Source organism: Rana temporaria, chromosome 3 (assembly GCF_905171775.1).
Source record: "Rana temporaria chromosome 3, aRanTem1.1, whole genome shotgun sequence".
NCBI lineage: Eukaryota > Metazoa > Chordata > Amphibia > Anura > Ranidae > Rana > Rana temporaria.
Window position 1 is genome coordinate 399946109 of NC_053491.1, and position 16689 is coordinate 399962797.

At 45.4% G+C, this 16689-nt stretch overlaps 1 protein-coding gene across 1 annotated transcript in view; it reads left to right on the forward strand.

Annotated features, from left to right (window-relative positions):
• The first annotated feature begins 263 nt into the window (after positions 1-263).
• The window catches only part of SLC23A2 (solute carrier family 23 member 2), a 258087-nt gene continuing 241661 nt past the window's right edge, over positions 264-16689 (forward strand). Inside the window, exon 1 of the mRNA XM_040345915.1 lies at positions 264-478. The gene's annotated coding sequence lies outside the window, so the exon portion shown is untranslated. The remainder of the gene's footprint in view (positions 479-16689) is intronic.

Genomic DNA, 16689 nt, shown 5'->3' on the forward strand with positions numbered 1-16689 from the left:
AGCATGTTTCTGGAACTAATTATGCTCGCAGTCCAAGGTTTTACTGTACATCATTAGTTGGCCTTCTTTGCTGTACAATGTATACAATACGTGGATTCTCTCTTTATAATTTGCTTTCACTCGGCATGACATCCTTTATGCACAGCTATGCCGAGATATGAGCATATTCTCTTATACAGAGAGACAGGGATCATACTGGGTACAGCCGCTATGTAGGTGAGGGCTCGGATCATGTGACATTTTCACGTGGTTTGCATCAACCCGGAAGTGAGAAGACGAGGGCAGTGATGTCGCACGCCTGCCCTTCCTGCCAATACTTGACGTCCCGCGGTGATCCGTAGAAGTGGGGGCGGGGCCTTGTAGGAGCTGTCAGTACCGCTGCACGGAATGTAGAGAGTGATAGTTGAGGATCCGCCCCTCTCAGACAAAGCCCCGGACAACGGGCAGTCGTTCCGCCATTGGATGCCGGTGATGGCAGGTAATGTGCGCGGGCTGGGGGTGGAGGACTCCTTTATATCAGTGTGATGTAGAAGACACCTGAGGGAGAGTGCTGTGTGATTTCTCATCTGGAGGGCAAGATGGCAGAGGGTATGAAGGGGACCATGGTGCCATGTGTATGACCACTGCACAGGGATGTACTGTGCACAGTGACCAATCAGAATGTAGCTTTCATTTTCAAAGCTCTAATCTAAGCAGTTGTAAACCAATGCAGAAAAAACAACTTTCCCCTGTAAGAGAATTGGGTAATGTACCAGTATGCACCACATTATGTAATACTTACCTTGGAACGAAGCCCTCCAGTGGCGCGCTGTCACCGCTGACAAGGCTTCCATCTTCCCCCGTTCTTGCTTCCGGGTTCGCAGACTCCAGCTGTGAGTGGCCGGGCCGCGATGATGTCACTCCCGCACATGTGCGTGGGAGCCCTTGGTGATGGCATGGTATAGCAGACCTGCAGAACGCATGCGCTGGTGATGTCACCGGATGCATCAAGTGTGAATATTTCCTAAATGGTGCAGGTTTAGGTGATTTATCATTTTACCTCCAGGGAAGACTTATTATAGACAAGAAATCACAAAGCAGCAGACTTTACTACCACTTTACTGAACAAACAAAAACTAGAAGATGATTGGTTACTGTGCACAAGATTCTGCCTGCTCCAGTGTAGCAATGTGTGCCAGGGAGGGAGCTGTGCTTCCTGGAGGGTTAGGGGGCTATCGGGGAGACTCAGAGATATCAGTGCTGGTGATGGAAGGACACACATGGGGTATCCGTGCCGCTGATGGAAGGACACACATGGGGTATCCGTGCCTGTGATAGGACACACATGGGATATCCGTGCCGGTGATAGAAGGACACGGGGGGGGGGGACATGGGGTGCCGGTGATCGAAGGACACACATGGGGTGCCGGTGATCGAAGGACACACATGGGGTGCCGGTGATCGAAGGACACACATGGGGTGCCGGTGATCGAAGGACACACATGGGGTGCCGGTGATCGAAGGACACACATGGGGTGCCGGTGATCGAAGGACACACATGGGGTGCCGGTGCCGCTGATGGAAGGACACACATGGGGTATCGGTGCCGCTGATAGGACACACACATGGGGTATCCATGCCGGTGATAGGACACACATGGGGTATCAGTGCTGGTGATGGAAGGACACACATGGGGTATCAGTGCCGCTGATGGAAGGACACACATGGGGTATCAGTGCCGCTGATGGAAGGACTCACATGGGGTATTAGTGCCGCTGATGGAAGGACACACATGGGGTATCCGTGCCGGTGATAGGACACACACATGGGGTATCCGTGCCGGTGATAGGACACACACATGTGGTATCAGTGCTGGTATGGGAAAAACACATGCTGGGGGTGAGTTGAGGGACTAGATGTAAAGATACATGTGGGGTATATTTTCTAGGGGGGTGCTGAGTAATGTAGAAAGGATGCACATCGGGTATCAATGCTGGGGGTGAGTTGAGGAACTTGCGTAAGAACACTTGTGAAGTATCAGTGCCAGGGGTGAACCGAGTAATATTGGAAGGACACATGGCGTTATTGGTGCAGGGGTGAGCTGAAAGATGATAGGACACACTTGAGGTATCAGTGCTGCGCTTGGTTTGAAAGACTGGTGAAAGGACACGGGAGGTATGAGTCTTGGGGTGATCTGAGGGCTGGAGATGAAAGGACACACGTGGGGTATCGGTGGTGGGGGAGAGCTGAGAAACTGGTGGAAAGACACATGTGGGATATCAGTACTGGGGATAATATGAGGTACTGGTGGTGGTAGGACACCTGTGGGCATCGGTGCTAGGAGAGATTTGAGGGACACGTGTGAGGTATAAGGACAGCGGTGGATCTCAGGCACTGGTGATGCAAGGATACAGATGCGTATCAGTGCTGAGGATGATGAGAGGGACTGGTGGTGGTAGGAGGACATGTGAGTTTTTAGTGCAGACAGTGAGCTGGTAGAAGGACCCATGTGGGAGATCTTTAAGTACTGGTGGTAGAAGGACATATGTGAGGTATCAATGCTGGGAATGACCTGAGGACTGGCGGTGGTAGGGTACGTGTGAGAGAATTTTCGTACTGGTGGTAAGACATATGTGAGGTATCGATGCTGGGAATGAGCTGAGGACTGGCGGTGGTAGGGCACGTGTGAGAGAATTTTCATACTGGTGGTAGGAGGACATATGTGAGGTATCAATGCTGGGAATGAGCTGAGGGCTGACGTTGGTAGGGCACGTGTGAGAGAATTTTCGTACTGGTGGTAAGACATATGTGAGGTATCGATGCTGGGAATGAGCTGAGGACTGGCGGTGATAGGGCACGTGTGAGAGAATTTTCGTACTGGTGGTAAGACATATGTGAGGTATCAATGCTGGGAATGAGCTGAGGACTGGCGGTGGTAGGGCACGTGTGAGAGAATTTTCGTACTGGTGGTAAGACATATGTGAGGTATCAATGCTGGGAATGAGCTGAGGACTGGCGGTGGTAGGGCACGTGTGAGAGAATTTTCGTACTGGTGGTAAGACATATGTGAGGTATCGATGCTGGGAATGAGCTGAGGACTGGCGGTGGTAGGGCACGTGTGAGAGAATTTTCGTACTGGTGGTAAGACATATGTGAGGTATCGATGCTGGGAATGAGCTGAGGACTGGCGGTGGTAGGGCACGTGTGAGAGAATTTTCGTACTGGTGGTAAGACATATGTGAGGTATCAATGCTGGGAATGAGCTGAGGACTGGCGGTGGTAGGGCACGTGTGAGAGAATTTTCGTACTGGTGGTAAGACATATGGTCAAAGCAGTGGAAACTGCAGCTCAATCATTCTAAATGTAAAATAACGCACCTAGGGAAATAGAATCCTCTGCTAGAGTAGGTTATTGGGAGTCCAGTGTTGGATAGAACTACAGAGGACAAAGATTCAGGCATGCTTATGTCAGATGATTGGCAATAAAGCAGATAGTGCGGCATGGCAAATAGAAATCTGGTATGTATCACTAGAGGGGTCACCGGCAGGTGGAAAGAGGTCCCGATTTCTCTGTATAGATCTTTAGATAGACCTCAGTTAGAATACTGTGACCAATTCTGCAGACCTCTTTTTTTAAAAAAGATTTAAGAATGAGCTGAGAGCAAAAAAACAGTCCAAGACTGAAGCATCTGCGTTATGAGCCTGTTGATTTGATGTGTCAAACAGGAAAGAGGAATTTTCAAAACTAATTGTACAAAGTATTCTTTTATCTAAAGAGTAGTTGATGCCTGGAATAGACCTCCAGCAGAGGTAGTAAGTCATTCAACAGTAAGTGAATTTGAACATGCTTGGGCCAAACCTAGATCTATACTCCAGACAAAGCTACAAAACAAAAGGTGACAAATTTGATAGGCCGCTTGCTCTTTTTCTGACATCCACTGGAAACTCTTGGAAAGAGAGGTCTGCTGGAAATTTAACCCCCACAGCAGATTTCCAAAAGGCTTGAACCATAGATATGATGTGGATCTTTTCTTAAAATAGCAGTCAAGTTTAGCTGTCTTTTTATATTTTTCTCCAGCTTTCTGCAACATTCGATTAAAGCGGTGGTTCACCCACCCAGTGTTTGATACCAGTACATGGATTCTTATAGAATTGCAATTTATAAATAAAGGGGGGAATTCCTTTTTTTATGTCGCACTCATCTATATATGCAAAATAGGTCCTCGTAGGCATGTTACAATTCACTAATTTACATGCTTATGTTTATAATGATATTTAGAAATGTATGTCATTATTTTCTCTTCTTTGCTCCCTCTTACTCTCCTTTTCTTTTTCTCTTTTTTGCTCTTTTTTTATTTTTGATGTTTCTCATTAGTGGTATATGATCTCTCTTCCTCTCCCCATTCCTATCAGCTGGGCAGTCCAAAAAATGTGATTGGATTATTGCTCAAGCGGTGGGTAGGGCTTGTCCCTTCTTATTTACTTTATAAAGCAAGTTTGTAATTTTTATATTTGTGCTGTCCCCAAGGCTGTGTGTCGAAACGCGTCAGTACTTGTATCTTTTTACATGCACCAATAAACGTTTACATTTGAATATGGACATGGAGTTGCCGGATTTTCCTATTTCGACTTGCTCTTCTTCTGCCATAACTCTTCTATGTTTTTTGAGAGGTGTCAGTGCTGGGGATGGGTGGAAGGGCACTTGTATGATATGCTAATGTGCCTGATGAGGAGCTACAATAGAGTATGGTGGCTACTGCAGGGCGTCTATAACTGACACCCAGGTTGGCTCCTTGGACTGTGGGACCTAATTATATTGCACATTATTTGAGTCTTCCAAGCAACAGCACTGTTCACACTAGAGCAGGGGTGTCAAACTGGTGGCCCTCCAGCTGTTGCAAAACTACAAGTCCCATGAGGCATTGCAAGGCTAACAGTTACAAGCATGAGTCCCACAGGCATGATGGGACTTGTAGTTTCGGAACAGCTGGAGGGCCGCCAGTTTGACACCCCTGCACTAGAGCATGGAGCAGCTCACAGGAGGGAGTCCAGTGCATCTCCATTCTCTGGTTCAGGTCTGATTTCAACTCAAATTTTTGGCTGAATTTGGACCTGAAATGGACCAAAGAACACACGGGTCTCCAGTAGGATGCGCACCAGAGCTGCCCCGGAGATGTGTGAACCAGCTGCTATGTGAATTGAATGCGTAGAAACTCGCATCCAATTAGCAATAGTGTGAACCCAACCTAAAACTTCTCATTGGCCAGTTTTTTAATATGCAGAATTTCACACAAGCGAGAAGAGGATGAGTAGGTAAACAGGATTTTCGAGAGTGGCAAACCTCTTTATCCTGTTTTTTTACAGCCACAGGGGATGGAAGTAAAAAAGATGATCTCTTCCAGTCTGAGTAAAGACATCAGTAAAAACCTGAATGAGGTTCTATAATTTTATCATTTTCCTTCCACTTCAAAATGATGTGCCACTTTGTGTTGGACTATCACATAAAATCCCAATAAAATACATTTACGTTTTTGATTGTAACGTGACAAAATGGGGAACACTTTCAAGGGGTATGAATACTTTTTCAAGGCTGTGTGTGAGAAATTTTTTAAATATATTATAATAATCTACAAATTTGAAGAAAATACTAACGGTACATAGGTTTATATAATAACAATATTTTAAACACACACACATTAATCATAGTAACATTAGTGCCGGTTCACACAGGGGCAGCACGACTCGGCAAGGCGATCTGCACACGACTTCAGAGGCGACTTGCAAAATGACTTCTGTATTGAAGTCAATGCAAGTCGTCCCAAAGTCGTACAAGAACCTTTTACTGTAAAAAGAAAAGGGGGGTTCCCCTGGTGGACTTTTAAGACACTAATAGTATTCCAAAATATACAGGATATTGAGAGTAAAACATTTTTTATTCACAATTGTACATATTTATAAAAAAAAATGAAATGTTGAATTAAAATATACAGTTCCAATGATTGTCACCATATAAGTAAATACATGAAGCACCTTCTTTACACCCGATGCATTTCAGGGTAACCTTCTTTAGGGGTGTTTAGAGAAGGACAATTATTCCATGTATTATAAAGGATGATGAATATTTCATTGGATACAATTTTTTAAAACAATTGAAAATATAAACGGCACGCTGGGTTCAATCAATGAGGTTGCCAGTCAAACAAGAAATGGGTATCGGAATATACAAATAATGCAAGTTTGAGATGAACATTTATAAGGAACAGGTGTTCATCCCGTTAGGGAGAAATTATTCCAAAGATCGAGAACCCAGTGGATCAGCCAGAAGAGATATACTGGGACTGGGATGGAGGTCCCTGATTATATGAGATCCGCAACAGACCTAATAATGTCCGCTGTCAAACAGTACACTGTATTATTGACAGGATCAACCTCACAACTTGACAATCCAGCAAAGACTTGCGTCGCTCCTATTAGAACGGTTCATAGTACAGAACAAATCGCGTACACACGATCGGTTAAACTGATGAGAAAGGTCTGATGGACCGTTTTCATCGGTCAAAGCCGATCGTGTGTGGGCGCAATCGGTTATTTAATCATCGGTTAAAAAAAAGCCAACTTGTTTTAAATTTAACCATCGGTTAAAAATCCACGCATGCTCAGTATCAAGTCGACGCATGCTTGGAAGCATTGAACTTCGTTTTTTTTCAGCACTTCGTTGTGTTTTATGTCACCGCGTTCTGACACGATCGGTTTTTTAATCGATGGTGTGTAGGCGCAACGTACCATCAGTCAGCTTCATTGGTTAACCGATGAAAACGGTCCATCGGTCTGTTCTCATCGGATGAACTGATCGTGTGTACGCGGCATTAGTCGCCTGACAAGTCACCCCTGTGTGAACCGGCACTTAGTGTCCCAACACCAGTGCTGTCTCTGATGTGTATCTGTTGTAATAAATATGTCTGAGCTTTGCAAACTGTCAACTTTTGGCTGCCCAGGAATAAAGATGCACAAATCTGTAAGGGTCCTTTCACACTAGCGGACCGTTCGTCCGCTCATTACAAGTCCGTTAACGGACTTGTAATGAATCCCTATGGGAACGCGTCCGTTAGCGGATGGAGCATCCGCTAGCGTCCGCGTCAGTCGGGATCCGCTTTTCCGAACGGAAGAAACCCTATTTTTCTTCCGTTCGGCGGAGCGGAACTGATGCAGACGGACAGACGGTCCGTCTGCATCAGGTTCCCCATAGGGGACAGCGGAGCAGAGACCGGGCGGTCCTTGCACTGTGTGCGGGGACCAACCCTATCCGCCGACAGCTGAGCGGGGATCCCCGCTGAGCCGACGGAGACACACGGAGCGGACCCGGAAACGGTCCGCTCCGTGGGAAAGAGCCCTAAATCTGTCGCAATAACTTTGCTATAGGAGATGCAACCTCATTTGCAACGTATTTTGTTGCTTGATAAATGGCTTCCATAAAATATTCCACATCTGAGGTCAATTTTTGCTGTATCACCAGGCTGAATTTGTAAATATGTTGCAAATAGTTTTTTTTTTTTTATTCGAGTATGTAACACATTCCTACATAATTTTGTTACAAAGGCAACTTATTATTATTATACAGGATTTATATCAGGGTTTGGCAAATTTGCTTGGAATCTAGGAGCCAGCTAAAAAAGTCAGAAAACGCGCCCCGTCCCGCCAAGCTTGCGCGCAGAAGCGAACACATACGCGAGTAGCGCCCGCATATGTAAACGGTGTTCAAACCACACATGTGAGGTATCGCTGCGATCCATGGAGCGAAATAAATAATTCTAGCTCTAGACCTCCTCTGTAACTCAAAACATGCAACTTGTAGAATTTTTTTAAACGTCGCCTATGGAGATTTTAAAGGGTAAAAGTTTGTCGGCCTTCCACAAGCGGACGCAATTTTGAAGCGTGACATGTTGGGTATCAATTTACTCGACGTAACATTATCTTTCAAAAATTGGGATACATTTTACTGTTGTCTTATTTCTTAATTAAAAAAAGTGTATTTTTTCCCCCAAAAGGTGCGCTTGTAAGACCGCTGCGCAAATACGGTGTGACAGAAAGTATTGCAACGATCACCATTTTATTCTCTAGGGTGTTAGAATAAAAAAATATACATAATGTTTTGGGGTTCTAATTAGAGAGAAGGAGATGGCAGTGAAAACAGTATAAAATCACACATTAGAACTGCTGTTTTACTTGTAATGCCAACGGCCACCACCAGATGGCGCCAGGTCAGACAGAAGCTTGGGCCTTCACAAGGCTGCAAAGCCGCGGGCCCTCCGCGATCGCGCGGAGGTGGGGGCGCACGGAGACACGGGATCTTGTGCCTCCGTGCGCCCCACCTCCCCCGCCGCACAATCGCGGCGGGCCCACGATGGCCGGTAATTGAGGCCGCGGCTTTGCGGCCTCAATTACCGGCGGGCGGCAGGTCACAATTTCTTGTCGCAATTGCGACTGGGCGCCCGGATTTTGTCGAGCCCTGATTTATATAGCGCCAACAGTTTGCACAGCGCTTTACAAAATGAGGACAGACAGTACAGTTACATCACAAATCAATACAGGAGGGATCAGAGGGCCCTGCTCGTTGTAGTTTACAATATAGAAGGGGGGGTCAAATGGAACAAAAGGTAATAACTGGGGGGGGGGGGGGGGAGCTGATGGAGAAAATTAAAGTACAATTGTTAGGTGTGGGTAGGATAGGCGGAGGGTTTCAGGGATTGTCTAAAAGCTAATGGAGAATAAGATAAACAGACAGATTGGGGTAAGGCATTCCATAGGATTGGAGAGGCTCTGGAAAAGTCCTGGAGGCGAGCATGGGAGGAGGTGACGAGGGAGCTGGGAGAGCAGGAGGTCTTTAGAGGAACGATGAGAACGAGTAACTTGGCACAATCACCACCCCTGTGGTCTGGCAAAAAAAAAATCCGTAATCCGTATTGATTGGTACGGTTAATATTCCTAATTGACCTTGTTTACAAATCAAATAAGATCTACAAGAGTATTGGTATGCTGCTTCTCCTTTCACTGTCCAGTCACAGGCCGCTAAACACAAAAAGGGGACTGTAAGCCCCCTAAAAAAGACATGTCCGCACCACAAAAATAGTAAGCAACCCCCCGGTTCTGTTGAAGAATATACTGTCAAAAAAACAAGATTGTTGTGTTTTCAATATAAACTCCCAAGAGTTCCACAATAAATTGGTGCAGTTTGGAGCTTAAAGTGGGCGTAAACTCCCTTGTATGATTTTTACTTATTAGGCTTGCCTATAGGTACAATAAATATCTCCTAAACATGCACCATTTAGAAAATATTTATTTTGGATGCAGCTGGTCGGGTCACCGACACATGCGGTCTGAAGGACCTGCATACCTGTGAAGTTCCTTCAAAGCTGTGCCATAAACAGCGACTCCCGACATCATCGCTGACTCAGCCATTCATATCGCAGAAGCCTGCGAACCTGAAAGAAAGACCGGGTGAAGATGGAAGCGTCTTCAGCAGTGACACCACCCTGCTGAAGCTCATTTTCAGGAAAGTCTGTTGTAATGTGCTAGTATGCGATGCATGCTAGCACATTATGACTTAGCGTTTCCGGTGCCTATTATTTTATTTTTATTTTGATGCAGTTTACTATCGCTTTAAATGGGACTACATGGTTAAAAATATTTTACTGTGTCCATAGCTGCTTGATGGGAAATATTGGTGTACAACCACTCAACATTACATGTGCCCAAAAAAGTCTTTGGTGGCAATGTCAACTCCTTCTGTCCTGTATAGTTCTAGAATTCCTAACATCCCTCAAAATACCGTATTTATCGGCGTATAACACAAACTTGTTGTTCCCCTGAAAATAGGGTGCAAATCACGGGTGTGTCTTAGGCCACGTACACACCACCGGATCTCCGCTGGAAACGATCCGCCGGATCGTTTCCAGCGGAGATTCCTCCTCCGGATTTGGATCCGATGGCTTGTACTCACCATCGGATCAAAATCCGCGGTGACGTGTCGCGCAGTCGCCGCGATGATGACGTGGCGACGTGCGTGACGCTGAAAGGTAAGTACTTCCACGCATGCGTCGAATCATTATGACGCATGCGAGGGAGGGGAGCGGACGGATTGATCCGGTGAGTCTGTACAGACCACCGGATCAATCCGCTGGACCCGATTCAAGCGGATAAATTTCTTAGCATGCTAAGAAATTTATATCCGCTTGAAATGGATCGGGCAGAGGAATCTCCGTGGATAAATATCCGCTAGGCCGTACAGACGACCGGATTTGTCCGCTGAAACTGATCCGCGGATCAATTCCAGCGGATCGATCCGGTCGTGTGTACGAGGCCTTATACGCCGATCGTGTATCTCGGAGGAGAAGGAAGGGGACGAGCACCGCCGGAATCACTGAGCCGTCATATCCTGTTTACTCTGCTCTGATGTCACACACGCAGTCCTGCCTCTGCCACCGGCATTGGACCAGTATTCTGTCAATCACAGCTGGTCCAATGCCGATGGCGGAAGCAGGACTGTGTATGTGACTGCCGACTGGGAGCTGAGTAAACGGGGGATGATGGCTCGGTGATTCCAGGCTGCAGATGGGCGCAGATCAGGCTGCATTGAGGCTGCACATGGGCACTTAGGCTGCAGATGGACACAAATCAGGCTGCATTGATGGGCACTGACCATAATTTTTCTTCAGAGTGGTTTATTGAAAAAAATATTTTTTTCCCTGAAACTTCCCTCTTAAATTGAAGGTGCATGTTTTTATACGCCGATAAATACTTGCAAACTTCTCAAGAAATGCAAACCAGTTTTGAAAGGGTTTTGAATCCCTGGATAGGGTACCTGCAAATCCTCTGTTCACATTATGTATCGGGGTGTCTTCTCTCACCCCCCCCCCCATTTTTTTCTCTCTCCTTCCTTTTTTTTCTTTCCCCCACCCTTACTTGTGTCTCTCTTAGCTTTGAATTGGCTGCAGGTTTTCGGGCCTTTTTATATTTGAGCTGATTTGGTCCATATAATTAATTGCGGTACTCTATTTCGTAGATAATTAGAACCATGTACTGTACTAATTCATTTTACTCTCCCCTCCCTTTTTGGAGTGGAAGATCCATTGCGGATATATTGTTTGATATCAGGACTATATGACATTGTAGCCTTGTTTTTATACTTTGGTTATAAGTTGTATTTTTCTTTAGTTTGGCCTTGTTCTTTTTCGATCCTTTCACACATGTTGTCGATTTGTTAGGTTTCATTTGGATGCACTATGGTCCTGGCACTGTCCATGGTAGTATTGCTGCACTGTTATACAGACATGTATGTTTGTACTTTGTTGGAAACGTTCAATAAAAACATTGTAACAGAATTCCTAACATTTTTGATGAAAGGCTCAAAACACGCGGCTGTAAAAGTACAGCACTTTTTGGTTGAAAATAAGTCGTCGAGGTGGTGTGCTTTGACTATTGTGTATTTTCGTAATAATAATAATAGGATACTGAACTGGTAAATAGTCCAACTCCTGCTGTGAAATGATGTCATCTACTGTGGCTGTAAGCCAAATGAAATCACGTCATACCATGTTCCTATAAGTCAAGGATTTTACTTCTGCAAAAGCAAGGGGAAAAAAAAACTTTAATTGCAGAACATACATCAAAAGAAGGTACCCTAGTAAAGGCTTTTCTGAATATCTAATTCCTTTGTAGATCCCAGTTTATTTTATTTCCTTGCTCTAAATTTATTCAGTCTTGAAAAAGCATCTAACCAAATGGGATCACATTTGTCCATCCAACGATCCCGATCCCCCCCCCCTTTTTTTTTTTAATCGATCTAAAAGGCACACTTTTGTTTTTAAAGTGAAGGTCCGGCGGTACAAAAAATAAATAAAATAAAAGTCAGCAGCTACAAATACTGTAGCTGCTGACTTTTAATAAGCACACTTACCTGTCCAGGTTGCCCGCGATGTCGTCCGCCCGAGGCAGATCCGTCCCTCGGACTGGGTCCCGGCGCCGCCATCTTTACTAAGGGAAAACGGCCAGTGAAGCCTTATGGCTTCACTGCCCGTTTCCTTCTGCACATATTTTCGATGGCATTAAGGTCTGGAGACTGGCTATGCTACTCCCAGGACCTTAATGTGCTTCTTCTTGAGCCACTCCTTTATTGCCTTGGTCATTTGACCATGTGTTTTTTTGTAATTTAGTTCTTTATTGTCATAGAAAGAAAGTGCATTCAACAATCAACATAGATAGGAGAGATGCATATCAGGGATCAGAAAAAAGGATCAAACATGGTCATGGAATGGGAGAGGCATATCAGATATCCCGGTGATGCACAGTGAGAAGGCACATGAAGAGTTAGGGCTCTTTCACACGGAGCGGACCGTTTCTGGGTCCGCTCCGTGTGTCTCCGTCGGCTCAGCAGGGATCCCCGCTCAGCTGTCGGCGGATAGGGCGGTCCCCGTACACAGTGCAGGGACCGCCCTGTCTCAGCTCCGCTCTGCCCTATGCGGAACCGGATGCAGACGGACCGTCTGTCCGTCTGCATCAGTTCCGTTCCGCCGGACGGAAGAAAAATAGGGTTTTCTTCTGTCCGAAAACCGGATCCCGACGGACGCGGATGCTCCATCCGCTAATGGACGTGATCCCATAGGGATGTATTACAAGTCCGTTAACGGACTTGTAATAACGGACAGGCGGAGCGGACATCTGAAAGGGGCCTAACACAGAACATAGGTAGTATCAGTGTGCATAACCGGGAAGGCAGGCCATATGTTTTGGGTCATTGTCAAACTGTAATATCCATCCATGACCCATTTTCAATCCCCCGGCTTAGAAAAGGAGGTTTTCATCCAAGATTTGATGGTACATGAGTTGATGCCAAAGAGCTTGATTTTGGTCTTTTCTGACCACAACGCTTTTATCTAGTTCTCCTCTGAATCATTCAGATGTTCATTAGCAAACTTCAGTGGGGTTTGTACATGTGCTTTCTTGAGCAGGAGGACCTTGCAGGTGCTGCAGGATTTCAGTCCTTCATGGCGTAGTGTGTTACCAATTGTTTTCTTGGTGACTATGGTTCCAGCTGCCTTGAGATCATTGACAAGACTCTCCCGTGTAGTTCTGGGCTGATTCCTCACCATTCTCATGATCATTCAATGGAGCCCCAGACCGAGGAAGATTGACAGTTATTTTGTGTTTCTTACATTTTCAAATGATCACACCAAGTGTGGTCACCCTCTCACCAAGCTGCTTGGCGATGGTCTTGTAGCCCATTCAAGCCTTGTGTAGGTCTAATGTCTTGTCCCTGACATTCATTTTTTTCCTGACATCCTTGGACAGCTCTTTGGTCTTGGCCATGATGGAGAGATTGGAATCTGATTAATCGATTGCTTCTGTTCTGTGGACAGGTGTCTTTTATACAGGCAACAAGCTAAGATTAGGAGCACTCCCTTTACGAGGGTGCTCCTAATCTCAGCTCATTACCTTATATAGAAGACTCCTGGCAGCCAGAAATATTGCCTATAGGATAAATCTTTTCTTTCAAGTAAAATTCTAAACTATATGTTGCCAAATTTTTTAAAAATGTGGTGGTGTGTCTATCTGCTGACATATTAGGTCTTCTTTACTTAATCTGGAGCTTGCAAAATCTGGTGCAGAGAAACCAGTTGGCTTCCAGGTTTTATTGTCAAAGCTTATCTGAACAAGTTGAAGTTTGGCTACCATGCACAGCTGCACCAGATTCTGAGTGCTTCAGTTTTAGTAAATCTCCCCCATTGCATATCTTGCTAACTGAAGTAAAACCCATGGATAGGGACAATCTGAAACACTATCCTACCAATTGGATTCCAAATTATGGAAGAAAACTTCAATGTTTCCAGTGAAGACTTTGCCAACATTGAGGGATGCTATCTAAAATTGTTCCTTCAATCATGTCCAAAAATCCCATAAATGTAAAATGTTGGATAATGGTAAACAATATGTACATCAGTGCGCCCGGTTATTCATCAAAGACAGCAATGCTGTATCCAAATCCTAGCATACCAGAGAACAAACCAGCTTCCCCGCTGAGTGTGCAGACGGGGGGCCGCCATTGAAGAACACCGCGCTGTGCTGTGTAAATCCTAGAACTGAAATATAAGTGGCTCCCATATATGTATTTCATCTGCATATTTAGCTGAGGTCCAGCTTTAATGGAAACTTATCAGGAGTAAAAAGGGGAAGCTACCATTATTGAAAATGCTTCTTTCTAATATGCAGATTAAGCTGCCACTCACAATGGTGAGACTTGTGATGCAATTTGCCAGGTCCACCCTATTGTTGGCAAAGAAACTGTTCAAATAGGTGCAACGCCAACTTTGCAGTGCCGCACTGATTTAAAAAAATAAGGTTCCTGCACTATTTTTTGTAAAGACATCTGTGCATGAAGTAGTGCAGATATCAGCCAAGTTACACCACCTGAAGTCACATCGAGCTGCGGCTTTGAAATCGCGATTTCAAAGTCAAATTTGACGTGAACGGGGGCTTAGACTTGACTTTCCTTATCCACATACTTGTTCAGGTCACTAAAAGCGAGATCGCATAACAATCGTGCAACTCATTGTTGGTCAAGCAGAAAAGCTGCCTATACTTTCATACGAACCTTCGAATGTTTGTATGGACATTCGTATGAAAGATTAGAACGTAACTCAAGATTTTAGGCCCCTTTTCACATGGGGCAGACTCCGCTAGGATTCCACCTGCTCAGCGTAGGATCTCTCTTCTGATCCTCACTGAGCAGGCAGATGACTTGTCTGTGTCCACCCTACCTATGCAGAGCTGACACAGCCCGCTGTCCTCTGTGCGGTCAGATGTAAACAGACCACCTATTGGCCAAAGTTTGTCACTTTTTTGTCTTTCTTTGTTTGTGCACGCTTTGTCTCACTGTGTGACTACTAGGGTGTCAGTCCTCGGGCCAGCCCTGAACGTCTTGGAAATAGGTGGACATGGCCTTCTGGCTTAGTTCGCCTGCTCTCATGGGGTCTCCCTTCGGGGGAGCCCCACCTAGTACTGGGAGGGTTCTGTTTCGGCAGTCCCTCCAAGGAAGTTGGGTCCGTGTCGGCTTCGGTTGCTCAGACCACAGTACCTTAGTCCCCGTCTGGAGCCTAACGCCCCGGGGGAATCAGGGTTTTTGGGTCCCTTCTTCACAGTAGGACCACTTGACGTTGCACCTGTCTGCACGTTTTTGTGAACACTCTTTATGTGTGTGCACATTTTTTCTGCACCGGGTGTAGTTTTTTGGGTGTGTTCACACGCCATAGGCTTTTAAAAAAAAAAACAAAAAAAAAAAACCTGTCCATCGCTTCTCGGCCTTTTGGCACTTGAGTGTAGTATCTGTTCTTATCAGTTGCCAGAGGAGGCACTGTAGCTTATCCCAAGTGTGGGGAGGGCGCAGACAAATCCAATGGCGTAATTACACCTGGAAGGACGATCTCGGCAGTGTAAGCGTCTGGACACCCATAGTCGACGTCAGCGGGGCAGAGTCCGAGCCGACCTGAAGGGTGTTCCTGGTGAGGATGGGTGGCTGCACTGGGTCTGGTCTTTTTGCCAAGTCTTATAGCTGGATTCAGGATGGCGGGCGCATAGTTGCGGCGGCGTAGCGTATGGCATTTACACTACGTCGCCGTAAGTTTGCAAGGCAAGTACTGTATTCACAAAGTACTTGCCTGCTAAGTTACGGCGGCGTAGCGTAAATCGGGCGGGCGTAATGGCGCCTAATTCAAATTTAGCTGAGGGGGCGTGTTTTATGGCAATGGGGGTGACCTTACGTGATTGACGTATTTTACGAACGGCGCATGCGCCGTCCGCCTACATATCCCAGTGTGCATTGCGGCAAAGTACGCCACACGGTCCTATTGGTTTAGACATGGACGTAAATTACGTAAATCCTTATTCACGGACGACTTGCGCAAACGACGTAAAATTTTCGAATTTCAACGCGGGAACGACGGCCATACTTAACATTACTGTTCCAGCTATTTGATGGAATAACTTTAGGCCTGATAATGCGTTACGTAAACGGCGTATCTCTACTGCGTCAGCCGGGCGTACGTTCGTGAATAGGGGAACATGATTGACGTCCGGCTATGGCGCGTCACGCGTTCCGAAAATAGCCGAAATAGGACTTGGATATATACGGCGCCTGTGCAGTCAGCTTTTAGTCTGTGCGCAGGGGCCGTATAGCGCCGAGTCCTACTCCGGCTATTTTCGGAACACGTGACGCGCCATAGCCGGACGTCAATCATGTTCCCCTCTTCATAGGAACGCCTACTCCCCGCGGGAGTTTGAAACAAAACTAAAGGATTAAATGGTAAATACAGCAAAAAAAAACAAAAAAACATACTATAGCTGACGCTAGTATGCTGTTATGGGATGGTTCATAGATGTTTTTTAGGGTGAACCTCCGCTTTAAGTCTAAACATGGGAGTGTAGGCCGTACAAGACAACTTAACTTCTAATGATTTGAATAAAAAACATAGACCAAAATAATTTAAATAACTTTATTGAATAAATAAATAAATAAATCCTTTCATTTTTTTTTTTTTTTTTTTATTTTGGTAGTAGAAATGGCCGCGGCACCGTTATTGGTATAAATAAATCTATATAATCATAAATATTCCATTTAATATTACTAAAATTCTAATAGTAACATTTTCAATATTATTTAAAT